The 15370-nt window shown below is 40.2% G+C and overlaps 1 protein-coding gene across 6 annotated transcripts in view; it reads left to right on the top strand.

The window, feature by feature from the left end:
- SPOCK3 (SPARC/osteonectin, cwcv and kazal like domains proteoglycan 3) overlaps positions 1-15370 on the top strand; it is a 585918-nt gene that overhangs the window by 264527 nt on the left and 306021 nt on the right. For 2 of the 6 annotated variants that reach the window (XM_046940444.1, XM_046940443.1), the window contains exons 8-12: positions 43-224; positions 2469-2539; positions 3580-3638; positions 10093-11545; positions 12002-12102. The exons of 2 other annotated variants lie outside the window; for them this stretch is intronic. The gene's annotated coding sequence lies outside the window, so the exon portion shown is untranslated. The remainder of the gene's footprint in view (positions 1-42; positions 225-2468; positions 2540-3579; positions 3639-10092; positions 11546-12001; positions 12103-15370) is intronic. 2 more of the 6 variants (XM_046940439.1, XM_046940440.1) reach the window with 2 other exon arrangements.

The raw sequence follows: 15370 nt of genomic DNA, 5'->3' as shown, positions 1-15370 counted from the left end.
ACTTAATTGCATACAAAGTCAGTTCATTATCTTCTCTTGCAGCCTCATGTGAGCGTTGAGCAGAAAGACAAGAAACATGAAATGAGTTCAGAATAACATTGAACGCCTCAAAAGAATATAAGCCTGGAAAGTAAACCTCTGTTGTCTTTCCTAATATGAAGAAAACGAGCTAGCTTAAAATTACTCTTGCCACTGTAGGACAAACAGGAGACCATGGAGATGAGGTAAGGCATTTGTGCACAAGCATACCTGTTTCTTCTGGTGGACAAAGGGAAGGTGACAAGTGTCATTTACCTGGACTTGTGCAAGGCCTTTGACATGGTCCCCTACAGCATCCTTATCGCCACATTGAAGGGATGTGGATTTGATGAGTGTACCACCCAGTGGATAAGGAATTGGTTGAAAGGCCGCAGACAGAGGGTGGTGATCAATGGTTCTGTGTCCAGGTGGACGCTGGTAACGAGTGGTGTCTGCCAGGGGTCTGTCTTGGGACTGGTGCTCTTTAACGTCTTTATCAACGACATTGATGATGGAATTGAGTGCACCTTTGGCAAGTGCACTTTGCTGATGATACCAAGCTGAGTGGTGCGGTTGACACAGAGGAAGGAAGGGATACCATTCAGAGGGACCTGGACAGACGTGAAAGGTGGGCCTGGGTGAATCTCATAAGGTTCAACATGGCAAAGTGCAAGGTTTTGCACTTGGGCCGGAGGAACTCCAGGCATTTATACAGACTGGAAGGAGCAGTCCTTGAGAGTAGCCCTGCAGAGAAGGACCTGGGGGTCCTGATGGATGACAAACTTAACATGAGCCAGCAGTGCGTTCTGGCAGCTTGGAAGGCAAATAGTATCCTGGGCTCCATTAGAAGATATCCTGGGCACCATCAGAAGAGGGATGGCCAGCAGGGACAGGGAGGTGATTGTCCCTCTCTACCCTGCCATCATGAGGCCCCATCTGGAGTACTGTGTCCAGGTGTGGAGCTCCCAGTACAGGAAAGACAGGGAGCTGTTGGAGAGGGTCCAGAGAAAGGCCACAAAGATGATCAGAGGGCTGAAGCAGCTCTCCTATGAAGACAGGCTGAGGGAGCTGGGCTTGTTCAGCCTGGAGAAAAGAAGGCTGCGGGGTGACCTCATTGCAGCCTTTCAGTACCTAAAGGGAGCCTACAAACAGGAGGGGAGTCAACTCTTTGAAAGGGTAGTTAACAGCAGGACAAGGGGAAATGGTTTTAAGTTGAAGGAGGGAAAATTTATGTTGGCTATCAGTGGGAAGTTCTTTACAGAGAGAGTGGTGAGGTGCTGGCAGAGGCTGCCCAGAGAGGTTGTGGATGCCCCATCCTTGGACACCTGTTCAAGGCCAGGTTGGATGGGGCCCTGGGCAGCCTGGTCTAGTATTAAATGTGGAGGTTGGCAGCCCTGCTTGGCGGGGGGAGGGGTTGGAGCTTGATGATCCTTGAAGTCCCTTCCAAGCCATTCTGTGATTCTGTGATTCTTCGGCCCTGGCAGAGTTGTCCTTGCTGTGTCCAGCACACCTGGGAAAGGCAACCAGAGCAGTAGTGAGCCTCTTCTACACGTTTTTCTTAGGGACAGGGCAATCTCAGCTTTGCAGAGGGCCTTTCATTGTTATTCTGCATTGCTATTTCTCAGCTTGATGAAGGTACAACAGGATATTGTGAGGAAGATTTAAATCACAGCTTGTAGTCAAGAATATTTTGATGTGATAACTGTAATGAAGTCAAGTATCTTGAAGTCAGGAGTATCTTGAGATTATATTACAGATATTACAGATATTCTGAAAATGTTGGTATACTGCCACAGTTTTAAATCATACTGGGCATAATTATGTCATATCTTTGCACGTATTTAAATCAATTTTTTGTTTAATGCAGGAAGAAAAACATTAGAGGAGCATCTATGGCTATACACATATCAGTATTTTATCTGATCTATAGTCTGTAACAGGTGTGGGACAGCCCTTTAAAGTGATTAATCTATTGTTGATGTATTAATATTTGTACACAGTATTGTTTTCTATCAGCCTCCAAACTGGAGCATGGCATGCCTAGTATCTTCCATCTACAAATCTTGTTTGCTCACTTAATACATAGCCTATAGCGGTTGGCTTTCATGTTGCTGCCTTGCTAAACTTTGGTGCTGAAGTAACAGCGTGTAATCGGAGAGTTTTACTCTTAGGTTTCTCTTGATAAACCGTGAGGATTACATGGGAGGTTGTGAGTGCCTTCAAATGCATCTCATCTGAAAGCAAGTGGCAGTCCGTTGCCTCTGATCCTAGCCCTTGCACTCTGAAACACTTCAGGGCTGGTGGCACCAGTTGGTGCTGCTCCCTACAGTGACTATGGACATATTCATTGTATATTCACTGTGCTTTGCAGCTCCTCTGGATGCCCAGCTGAGATAATAAGAAGTAATCTCTGGGCAATTGTTAGACAGTATGCAGTTTGTTTCTTACAGATCAGTATCCTAAGCTGGAGGGACTGCGCTGGTGGTTCAGCACTTCTGCATGAGCACAATTAATTACATAGGTGAGCCCTGTGTTTTAGACGTCCTTTCATCCTTGATCTGCCTAACAGCCTCTCTCCTAGGGATTATCCTCTCCCTTCACTGACTGATATAGCAGCACACTTTATCTGTGTCATTTGAGATAAAGATGAGATACAACAGCACTGTCTATAGGTGCTCTGAGTTCTGTAGCATTTTTAAAAAGTGCTTTTATAATGTAAACTCTGTTATGAAAGATACAAAGGAAGCCCCCACTGCAAGTATTCTAATCAAAGGAGAGCTCCCCAGGTGCTACTGAGGACAGAAATTGTGATGAGCTCTCTTCTGCTCTAAATTACTGATTAACTTTTTCTAAAGAACACCTACTAGGAATCTTGAAGCTTTATGGCAAATGGTAAACACAGCTGTTTTTTAATTGTTATTTGCATTCTGTATCTCTGGAATTATAAGCTGGAGACACTCCCAGTTAGAAGCAGTACAGATCAGAGAGAACAGCATTCGTGTAAGAGGATAGGACTTAACCACACAGAAGACCTGAAATTTATGGATGAGTTTTTGTAATTCTCTCTCTAGGGTTCTTTTGCATGTTAGTATTTCTATGGCTTGTTTTGTGGCATGAGAGACTCTCATGCTGTTATGAGAATCTCATGATGAATATCTGCCTATCATGTCACAGAGAGAGCATCAATTACAATTTTAAATCTGAGTTTTATACAACTGATTCACTATTTAGGTTTTTACCTTTAAAATTATTATCATTAGAGAATCATCACTGACGATCATCTCGATTATTCAAGAAAATGACTATTTACAAGACATAGAAATAGAAGAAGCCTTTTGTGTCAAGTTTTCAAACAGCTGCCACGGTATATGTATGTACTCCTTTGCCTACATTTGTAGTATCCTTCATTATACTTACTTAGCCCATTCACAGACTTGTGTGGGCCAGTGTATAAATGTATACACAACTCTTACTCTACAACACACATCCTATATATGATTGATAACCAAATTTTTGTATTAGTACAGAATAGATGTATCATTATTATTTTTTTTTTGCTAGGTTTTCAACAGTCACAAAGGAGGAAAAATATTGGTGAGAGGAATACTTAAAAACAAAAGGTAGGAAAGAAGAAAGAGGTTAAAATTTTGAAAGTCCTTTCTTTGAATAATTTATTTAACACTCTAAAGTAGGTGACATAACTTTCAGCTCTGTCAAGCCAACTCAGATATCCTAGTATATGTTTAGGAATGTAATTAAAACATTTTTGTATAGCTCAAAAAATATTTCTGGGGAAGATTGCGGGAGAAACTAACTATTCCTAATTCCTATTACATTACTATACACTTTATACTATACACATTACTATAGGAGTTAGAGACAGTGAGCCAGCTAGGACACACTGAATCAAGTTTAATCTACAAACATGCCTTACGAAAAGGCTGTTTTTAGGGCTTAAAGTGCAAAATCTAAAGGTTTAAGAAATTCCTGTTGCTGCTGTTTATACATGTGATGGTTGGTTCCAGGGGTGACCAGCAGACAGGAGCATTACAGAGACCAGGTTGCATCCTTGTTATGGATAGCCTGAATTCTCCATGCCAGTGGGCCTGATCTGCACTTCCCTCAGACAGCAATGGGGCCTTTTGCTACAGAAACCTTTCTGTCTTGCTTTCTCGGTAGTCTGTCATGCAATTTGGCTGCAAGAGATTGAGTGGACAGGTTAGACTTGCAGGGAGCAAATCCATGCCATGGATAAACATACCCCAGTATGCGAGGCACTTCCTGTGGTGGATATCACCCCAGATGTAGACACTGAGAGTATGTGTCAGTAGGTATGCCTCACAGGCATCTGGCGAACTTAGCTTTGGGGCTGCTCTTACACTGCTGTCTCATTATAACTGGAAACTGTCTCCACTGAACCGTGTCTGATTGGAGGTTCAGTTAGTGTGGTGTGATAAATTGCTGCTAGGTTAGAGGTCTGGCATCTTTAACATTTATCCACCTTGGTGTGAATGACTATAAAAACCGCAAGGCAATGAGAGCTCTGATTTCAAAGAGGACTGCCTGCATGAACAAGGCGTGCAGGACCTGCCTCGGTGTGAACTTTGGAGCAAGGAAGCATTTTATATTAAACTGTCCTTTCCGTCAGCTAATCTTATTGCCATGGGAGTTCAGTTGCAAACTTACCCCAGTCCATAATGCTATACATAAATTACTAGCAGAACTTTGAAGTTATTTTCACATTTATAGAGGAAGTTCAAAAGTATATCCTAAGGGGATTCTAGACCAACATGTTTTGGAAATTAAAGAAAATAACAGGCAGGAGGTTCAGTATCCAAGAGGGCCTTGTAGAAAGGAGGACAGTATTAACAGTGATTCAGAGTATCAATCATGTCAGAATATTCTAATAGGCCAAGTGGCCTCCCTGCATAGTTATGTATAAGCACGTGTTTATATATGGATAGAAGTGTGCACGTTTACATGTATGCAGACAGATATGTAAAGAAAAGCAGAGGTATTTTTGGTTACGGGAATATTCATGTTTGAATATTTTCAAGATTATGAGTATATGAAAGTTGTTAAATAGCTATTTCCCCTGCGTAGGTAATAGCTGTCAGTTATGCCATCCTAAGAATGACCCCCCATCAGGTTTCACACAAACAAGTCATCATGCATTTTGTAACAATTTCTAAGATGTAAATTATTTACATAGAGAATTCTTTCTGCTTACTTGGGTGGCTCCAGTGGTTTATGAATACTTTAATATTTGAAATAAATAATTCATGCCTATTTCCTTTTTAATCTGGTCCTAAGAAATCCTTTAATATTCAGAGTAAGCATCTTTTAGGGATTGTAGGCATTTCTTGAATGTAGGTAGGATGATTCACAAAAATTAAGGCCTTGCTGCAGTGATGATCTTGTCACATTCTGAATTTTGAGGACGTTTTTAATCCCACCCAACTCGTTAAAAGGCCCAGCACAAGATTGTGCTGGGTTCCATGGGAGTTAGTATGTTCTCAAGTGCCTTCCTGAATAAAAGCCTTAACTCTTGCTGGGCTTCTACAGCCTTGCAAAATCCTCCCCGAAGGCAGGTTTTGTGCCGCAGACAGAACAGGCTGCAAGTGCTGTGGCAGACTTCCTTAGCTTGGCTTGAAGCTGCTTGCATCTGATCCGGCACTGCTCCTGCTTTCAGAGAGTTTAGAGGAGGAGAGAGTGCGTGGAGTCACATTCAGGTTTCCCTCATCCTAGCTTTTCTCATATGCACATCCTCATTCCCATAGGGAGAGAATCCATCAGGTGTCAGCAGATCACACTAAGAAGAATTCGCAGCTCTGAAGCTCGGCACTTCATCTGTGCAGATCAGGACAAACAGACTTGCACTTTTGCACTATTTTGGCCGTGCTTAATCAATTAGAAATGAGCTCAGGCTCTGAATGACGTGTTCTTATGATAGTAACTATCCATTTGGTGTGTTTTTCAGGCATTTAAAGTAACTAATTCCAAAGGAGTCCAAGCTGGATTTGCCGTACTAAGTGGGAATTGAACTTAATTTCATAATTGGAAACTCAGCTATTATCCTTTTACTGGTGAAATTAGTTTTTTTTCACCCTGGATCCTTTCTACATGTTCTGAATATCTATGTTCTGCTATTGTTTTTCCTTACCCTTCTTTTGTTGCCCTTATGCTTTTTCTAGCCTTTACCCAATTTTCTGTTTCAGTTCTGTATCTACAGTTTAACTGCTCTCTCACGCCCTTCTGTCTCCAACACTAACAGACGTCTTGCAAAATTTAACGTAGAATATAAATACATCTAGAATATTGTAAGAGATTATTCTTATTTTGTACATCCCCTATGAAGACAGGCTGAGGGAGCTGGGCTTGTTCAGCCTGGAGAAAAGAAGGCTGCAGGGTGACCTCATTGCAGCCTTTCAGTACCTAAAGGGAGCCTACAAACAGGAAGGGAGTCAACTCTTTGAAAGGGTGGATAATAGCAGGACAAGGGGAAATGGTTTTAAGTTGAAGGAGGAAAGATTTATGTTGGCTATCAGTGGGAAGTTCTTTACAGAGAGAGTGGTGAGGTGCTGGCAGAGGCTGCTCAGAGAGGTTGTGGATGTCCCATCCCTGGAGGTGTTCAAGACCAGGTTGGATGGGGCCCTGGGCAGCCTGGTCTAATATTAAATGTGTCTCTCTGCCTGTGGTGGGGGCAGCTGGAGCTTGATGATCCTTGAGGTCCCTTCCAACCCAAGCAATTCGATGATTCTGTGATCTAGCTGTGGATGTCCCTGTTCATTGCAGGCGAGTTGGACTAGATGACCATAAAAGGTTCCTTCCAACTCTAAGGATTCTATGTGACTCTATGATTCTAAGTAATTAGTGAGAAGTGCCAACAGTACTATTTAAATTTTAAAAATTATGTGTTTCTGCTAATGTATATGGCTTATCTAGTCTATCTGGAGTAGCCAGCCAAGAAAAAATCTCCCCAGTCTTTAAGCCAAACTGTCCAAATCAGCCATTTGTATATGCTTAATTTCCAGTAGTTGAAATTATGGATGCTACTAAATGGTTGTGATAATCACAATTCAGTATGTATTTATGCTGCCTGAGAAACCATGTGTATACATGTATTTACTCTTGAACACGTATTTAAACAGGTCTTGCTTTCATAAAACAGGCTCTGCGCAAGCAAGAGGACCTCACTGTCCTAATCCTTTCTGACAGACTGCTTGCTGGCCGAGGATAGACATTCATGCTGTGTACAGGGTTGAAGCTTATCTTCTTATACCGTAGCACCAAAAAGAAGTGGGCAGAAAACATTTTGAATATTGTGCTTGTTCTTAGCAAGGCACTGTATCAGATTGTCTTTTTTTCTCCTGTTTTTCTTCTATTATTTTTATGCAGATTTTCAACTGAGGATGAGTTTTGAGTGAAAACAAAAAGTTGATATTTTGCATGATTTTTAGTAGGTGTCCACAGAAATATAAATCTGAATCATAAACACTGAAAAGCAAATTAAATCTCTTTCAGAATTGCGTATAGTATACAAAATGAGCTATATTGTACAGCTATTAAAATGAAGTACAGTGCTGAGAAAATAAGTCTGTATTTTCAACAACTCACCGGATACAAGCAGGATACATTGTGCCATGGTTTATGCAGTGGTACATAATGTGGCCATTGTTCCTCTTGCTATTATTGTCTACATTCCACTCAAGTTCTCAAGGCCTATTTTGTGATTACTTGAACATCTGCTCTGTACATAGTAAAATGTGTTGGTTTTTTTAGCATGTTGATAATTTCCCATTCTAATGTAGATTTCCAAGAGTTTTGCAAAGGTAATATTTCTTCCTTAACTTTATACCCGTTTTACAAAGATATTTATACTTGGAAGGGAAGTGTGTTTCTGACATTCTGGGTTTAACCTCTGAGAATAATAACACATAAACGCATTGACCCTTTGAAACTGTTATTTCAGTGAACATTTTATTTTATTTTATTTTTTCAATTTGAATCAATAATTTTAAACCAGAAGGTAAATCAAAGTGAATAGTTAGATATTTTGGTAAAAAAAAAAAAAAAGAAAAAAAAAAGAAAAAAAAAAGCTTCTGTGTTTGTACAATAGGATGCTGAAGGAGTGTGGTAGAAATTTGAGATGAGAAATATATGGCATCATATGACATTTAGCAGTGATTATTTAATTTCAAAGCATTTGCAGTGCAATTTGTCACAATTACATTAAATTATATCACATTTGCAATTCATTTTTGAATTATGAAGTATTGTGAAGTACATGAAATTAGCATTTTTTTCATTTTCATATGTGCTATGGAAAAGTAAAAAAAAAAAAAAAAAAAAGGCCATAGTAAATGACATGTTACAATTAATTCTTTTGATACTCAGAAGTATTTGTCTTTTGATTAAAAAGTATTACATGATTTAGTAGATATTTTTCTGTAAAACAGCATAGGGTCACTGGTTGTGCCTCACAGATCCATTCAGCATCTGTAGACCATTTGAAACCTCAGTGTCCTAGGAGCTGGGACTAAAACCATGGCTTGCACTGAAGAAGTCACCAGGGTAACAAGAAAGCACTCCTGTGAAGCAGTGGAAGGGATTTTTGGAGCACTGTTGCCTCCTCACTTCTCTAACCTCAGAATGCAAGTGTTCTTAAGTACTCTCTCTCTCACCCAAAAGCTGTTTGCTCTTTGGGTGGCATTTAGTACCCTGGGTTCAGAATTCTGCGTGTCCTGTGATCTTGTTCTTTGCATGAACGCCTCCACTTCTGCAAGAAAAAGCTGCCTTAATGGAAGGGACGTGGGGCCTGTTCCTTGAGTAAGACAGGACAGTCTCTACCCTCTCAGAACACACAAGTTCTGTGTACCTTTACTGTGTAGACTCTGCATGTCCATATCACAGAATGGTTAAGGTTGCAAGGAACCTCTAGAAGTCATCAAATGACTTAATCTGCGCCTCAGGAAACAGTTCATTTTTGGCAAGTCTTCTTTGCCTCTGCCACGTTCCACATTCCTGGGACACAGGACATGACTCCACCAATGTTGGGGATATGGCAGGGCTGTAGAAAGATGCAGGATAATCACTAAGCAAGAGTGCAGAGGTCCTAGATAGCATCCAGCTGAGCCACCCTTCCATCTGAGCCTGCCGTTGCCATTGGATCCCCTTCTCAGACAGCCTTCATGGAAGACAGGCCTGTCCTGCTCAGGTTGTTTTGCATTCTCTTGTTTGGCAAGCTGGTCTCCTCCATCCCTGTGTGGCTTTCTTCAGAAGAGGTCTGACAGTGAGTTGCTGAGATTTGGCATGCCCTGTGTGCCTGCAGACTTCAGGCTGAGCTTTGGGAGCATGAGAAAACAAAAGCAGGCCCTCAGAGCAAACATGGTGCGCTCATAGCAGGTGCTTGCTCTAAACTTCCTCATCAATGGTATTTAGCCTCTTCAGCAAACTCTTCTCTGAGCTTAGCTGCTTTATACATCTACACCTCTGTCAATTAGTCCTTTATTATGTAGATTTCACCTCAGTTCACTTGGAAAATAACACTGAATAGGATATTTACTGGTACTAATGAGTAATGACTTGAGATATTTCTTCTCTATTCATACCTAATGACTTAAATAACTTCAGCACATTTTCTAAGCTACAGCTGGCATGTTTGCTTCTGATGCTTTTTGTTGTTCTTTCGTCTTTTTATTTGTTTTCCCTCTCCTCTCCTTTTGCTGGAAGAAAAGTGAGGCTGAAAGTCATTATTAGTGCCCTGGTATGTGCCAGGCTTCAGAATGACTAATAATACATATTAAAAGCATGTAGGTGGGTAAAGTAGTGCATGCTTCAAAGACGAACCCTTCCTGAAAGGCTGTCTGTTCCACCTGACATACCCTTCGATCTGCTCCTAATTGCTGCTTTAGGAGGTAACATTTTGTCTGTCTCTACGTTCAGTCCTTAGGGAGCTGGAAGTGGAGCAACTGAGGTAGTTCTCTTTCTTTCTCTTTTCCTCCATCTTTCTGTCCTCCATCTCTTTGAGATGAAGAGCACCTCCTCTGCTCATTTCCTCTCTCCTTTTACAAGGTCGACTGAAAAGAAGGTGGATGTGTGAGAAGCCCATGACAACTTCTCCCCTAGCCCTGGAAGGAGAGAGGAAATGAACTGTCTGGTGACAACAGAGACTGAAAATTTAAAGTTGCTTTATGGAGTTAATGGGAAGGAACTGATCTGGGAACTGTACTGATATGGGAGTTATATATTGCAAGGGAATTGCTTTATTAGGTTTAATATTGGAGTTCTACCTTTTTAAACCCTATTAAGTGCTCAATTTTGACTGGAATCACTGCAGATTTAAGGAATATGGTCAGGAAGTAATGGTTATGAGAACAAAAACAAGGTGAAAATGAACAGAACGTATTTTGTCCTTAAGCCAAATGTGATGCCAGAATCATTTTATTGCCGAAGAGGAAGAGTAACTTTTTTCTTTGATAGCACTGACTGACACACTAATTGAGAATATGTGCGTTTATGTGACAGGTGTTTTACCTGTGATTGATGATATCTTCATTTTGTTTCTGTTCTGTACGATATCTAGTGGCAAAGAAGTTTTGATCCCTTTTATCTATAAAATTATTTATATTTAAAGGGTATATTCCAACTGTTAAGCCCTGTTGAACAGTTCTCAGATAAAGACCTTTGCTTACTTAGCAGTGAAACTGTAAAAAGAAGATAATGCTGTGCATTAAGCTGAGATTTCTGACCTCTGCATATTACATCTTCATGTTATACCTGGTATTATTTCTATAACATCTGGAGTTGATCTGTAGCAAAATACTTTCTGTAGATCATCTTATGTAATGTTGCCATGCAGGTATCAGAACATCAAACATCTGTGTTGGCCAGAGATACTCTGTGAAAGTGATATCTTATGGGGTCATGTAGGCACCTACTGAAGATAGTAGCAGCAAATTAAGGCAGTCTCATACACTAAGTAATGTAGCTGAAGGCAATTAACAAAGACAATCATAGGGGAAGAAAATGTATTTCAGTAATGTGGAAAGAGAGGAAGTGTGAAAATCAGAGCTGCTCAGACTTCCTACATGAGTATTAGAATCTTGTCAGGAAAAAAAAGTAAGGATAGAGAAAACAGGTGGGGGCTTTAATGACGTGCACCGAATTGACTATTCTGACACTGGTGTTTGACTAATTGTAAAATAGCACTGACAATTTCAAGTGAATGCTTATGGACAATTTTAATAAATGTTATAAAACAAAGGTGGAATAATTATCTCCGTTGCTTTGTCTTTGTATGAGAATTGCTAAGTCACAGCCTGAACCAATGATTGAGCACCCGGTGAAGGGACACAGCCAGCCCTGGGGGCACAGGTGAAAGATTTCACTTGTGTGACCAAAAGGGGTGGAATCTGGTCCCACTCCTCCTGGAGACTCATTTAAGGGCTGGCTGCCACAAGGAAGGTGTGTCTACCTGGGGATTCCTCTTCTTGGAGTGTTTGGTGAGCCCTGATCTTTAGAATGGGTAAGAAAATCTTTCTTTCTTTGACTGGATTGTGACCGTTGCCTCTTTTGGGTAGTTTAGAACTGGTTATCTGCTATTGCCTTTCCTTCTAGTCTTTTCCTAGCAATCCACGTGGTGTGATGAAATCGGTTTGGGTTTTTTTTGTTTGATTGTTTGTTTGTTTGTTTGAATGTGTAATACTTTGAGAGGAAGAGGTGCCTGCAAAGTTTACGTTCCAAGAGATCTGTAATTTTTTTGTCTGAATTTTACATAAAGCATATTTGCATGTTAAATACATAAAAAATGTTTACATCTATTCACTGAGGCTGAGTGTTTAAAGCAACAACAACAAAAAAAAAAATTTAATTAGGAGTCAAAAGACATATTGCTTAACAAAATGCTTTGGAAATGCTGCCATAAATGGAAACTGGCCAAATTTCTACGAATTCAGTATTGCCTGTATTTTTGTTCATTCAGAATTCCTCTGAAATTACTGAGAATTCTGACAAACCAGAACTGTTGGGAGAAATTCTGGCACTGTTTGCTAGTGGCAGCCACGCTGAAGCATAGAATGCAAGGTAAATAGGATTAAAACTGTTGTCACTCTCATACATGGCTTCAGTTCTGATCACACGCGTGGTTTCTCAAAGTACTTAAGTTTGCAGGTGATCCTTCAGCTTTCTACTGAGTGCTCAAAAATAATGTTTTATAAGGACGGGTTAAGTAAAGATTTTGAAGAACTGTGGATTTATATTTAATAAGCTATGCTTAATACTTGCCCTCTCACTGGAAATAAATTTCCTGATGCTAGGAGTTTTAACTAAGTTCTGATTTATTTGCAGGTAGTAAGATATTGCACAACTTGATGTGAATTGTGGGGACTATACATTTATGTATATACAATTCACATCAAGTGGGGACTATATATACGTGTGTGTGTGTGTATATATATGTGTGTGTATGTATATATGTATAGTCCCTGCACACATATATATACATACAAACACACACACACATATATATATATACTACAAACACACACACATATATATGTGTGTGTGTGTAGTCCCCACAATTCATGTCATAAGTATATATGAATACCTATGTATATATGAATCCATATTCTTTATCAGTTCCCTTTGTGAAGGCTTGGTGCTTTCATAGTAGCAAAGATACTTTCAGGATTGATAAGGACGAAAGTAATAAGTGGAAAAAGCTATGTACTTTAGTAGATGACAGCTATTTGTATAAAATGAAGCCTCAACTTAAAGTAAGACCATCATGTTTTTGGTTGCTTACTGAATAGGAATATGTGGTCAGGAGGTCACTTGCTACCTGTATGGGAACTGTTGAATCATGGCCTGAACCTCTGATTGACCACCTGAAGCGAGTGCTGAGTCAGCTGCAGGGGCACAGGTGAACTCAATTTCACCTGAGTGACCGGAAGGTGGAGCCAGGCTCCACCCCTCCTAGACCCCATTTAAGGGCTGACTCCCAAGGAGGAAGGATTTCTATCTGGAGATTTCTCCTCTTGGAGCTCTTCTGTGAGCCCAGGACATGGGTAAGATCTTTATTTCATTACTCCTTTGTAACATGATAATCTCTCTGGTCCTCTACCTGTATACCTATTTACCTTACAATCTGTATACCTGTTTGCCATACACTACCTCATGTTACCTGAAGGACTGGTCTATTTATACTGGAAAACATGATTGTTTTTCAGTAGCAGTTAAATAGTTTACAGACTCAGTATCCTCTATTGTGGATCAGCTAGTCAGAATATTCCTGCTTATCCTGTATGTAATTTGGATCTTTGATTTGGCTGAGATACATTAAAAAAATTGGTGGTGGGGAAAAAAAAAAAACACATTAATTAGTGTGTTTCAGCAGGCAAAACACAGAGATTCCCTTGCACTGAGTGCTCAAGCCGGCTGTTCCTCCCAACGCGTTCAGTCACAGAATCTGTTCCTACTCAGACACTGTCTCTCACTGAATGATGCTGTTATACCTTGCCATCTGTGAAGTGTGGTCTGTTGCCATGTTAGAAATGGCTCCACTAGTATAATCAAAATTGACAGTTATTTTCATTGAGGTGGCTGTTGGAGTAAGCATTGGAAATATGCTCCTTTTCTCTCATCTTTCCTTGGATTTATGGCATCTCTCTTTCATATCTTGCCCTAGTGACTTCTGAAGGATGCAGACTGATGCACATAAAAGGTTATGCCTGAACCTTGTCATTAGGTAACAGAGCAGAACAGCTTTGCTTTAAGCTTTGTTTTCTGTTGGACTTATTAGAGTTCCTCATCTGTACTAGAAAACCACGGGTGTTAGCTGGACACTGTTGTACCAGTCTTCAGAAATACATAGAATAGCAGTGATGATGGAGTGAGTAAGGTGGCAAGAAATAAAGAACTCTCTGCAAAGACAGTAAACAGCAGGAGTGTACTGTACCTTATTTTTGAGGAACAAGGAATTATAATATTGTGATATGCGTTGTTTCACTGGGATCCATCAGCTATGACACAAATGCTAAGCTGAGAGGTCACATCCCTCTTTTCCCAATCAATACTAACTTGCAAATATTAATACTATATTATATTTTTTTCCCAATAGAATAGCAAATGGAGGTATGTTAACACATTAAAAACTTCAGTAGCTTCTGAAATATTCTTGAAGTGTTCCGTTATCACTGTGATGCTATTTCCATGCTCAGTCTTCCTCTCATTTCCCACATTATCAGTGTTTGTGTCTGAGAGCTGGAATAGTTAAATCTCTGAGCAAGTATCAGCGATGATCAATTTGATCTCCAGGTTGTCGTGTACCATCAGCAGCACATCTTCAGTGAGCTCTATGGATAGAAGATCCTCAGATGTGTCAAAGAGTATGCCAGTGCATAACATAGGTCCTCATGATCCCAATTAGTTCCTCTACCAATATCTGCTGATGTCTTCACCACTCCTATCATCCAGACACTTTGGGAGCCTTGGCATTTTTTTTGTGGTTGAAGATTCCTCACAGTAAAAAAAAAAATATCCAGAATGAATGGGCAGATTAAAAGTTATTGATTCACTAACTGGGTGAATAACGAAATAAGAAGTAGCCTACTGAAACAGGTGTCTGTTGAGCTGCTACAATTTTATGTAGGACATCTAAGTAAAAACATTACAGTGCATTCACAGAGCACCTGGTAAAGGAAGGAATTGTGCTTTGTTGGCATTATAGTGTATCTGTTGTACACTGGGCATGCTGCACATGTCTAGACTCACATGTATATGTGACTTTAAACTCATTATAATAATTTGTGCTAAGGAACTGGCTTGATGTGGAATAAAAAATAAATTCCCTGGTGATTTGAAGGTGTGTGCCCAAGACTTTTTGGCTGGAGCCTCTGAGAAATATGTGGAAGTAAATATATTTAAGCCTGCAGGCTTTCTGCAATAGTTTTGGGAGAGTTTATACTTTCAGGAGCTTTACTGAAGACTTTCATAGACTGTGTGCCCATGTCTGCATATAGATGGGGTTGTCAGTAATGTGCCCAACCTTACTACACAGCCACTTTTAGCATTTGCTAGTCAGACAAGCCGAGAGAAAATCCACTCTGTAAGTCATCCTTCTGTCAGTGACTGACTGCATTTGGTATTACTGCTATTCCTTGTGACTGTGCTGTGAGAACTGAGCTGAATATTCAGGAGACAGGAAGGGGCATTGGGGTTTAGCAGAGTAACGTGGGCCATTAGGAGTGATAATACTGTTCTGCCTAGGAAAAATATTGCAGGTCATCTCAAGTGTACCTAGGAATTTACATGTAGCTCTCTTTCTAAAGAAGTTCATCTGTTTTCTTGGCTC

This window comes from Gallus gallus, chromosome 4, assembly GCF_016699485.2.
Source record: "Gallus gallus isolate bGalGal1 chromosome 4, bGalGal1.mat.broiler.GRCg7b, whole genome shotgun sequence".
NCBI classification, from domain to species: Eukaryota; Metazoa; Chordata; class Aves; order Galliformes; family Phasianidae; genus Gallus; species Gallus gallus.
Note: the sequence above shows the minus strand (reverse complement) of the source record. Positions and strands in the feature narration are given on the sequence as shown.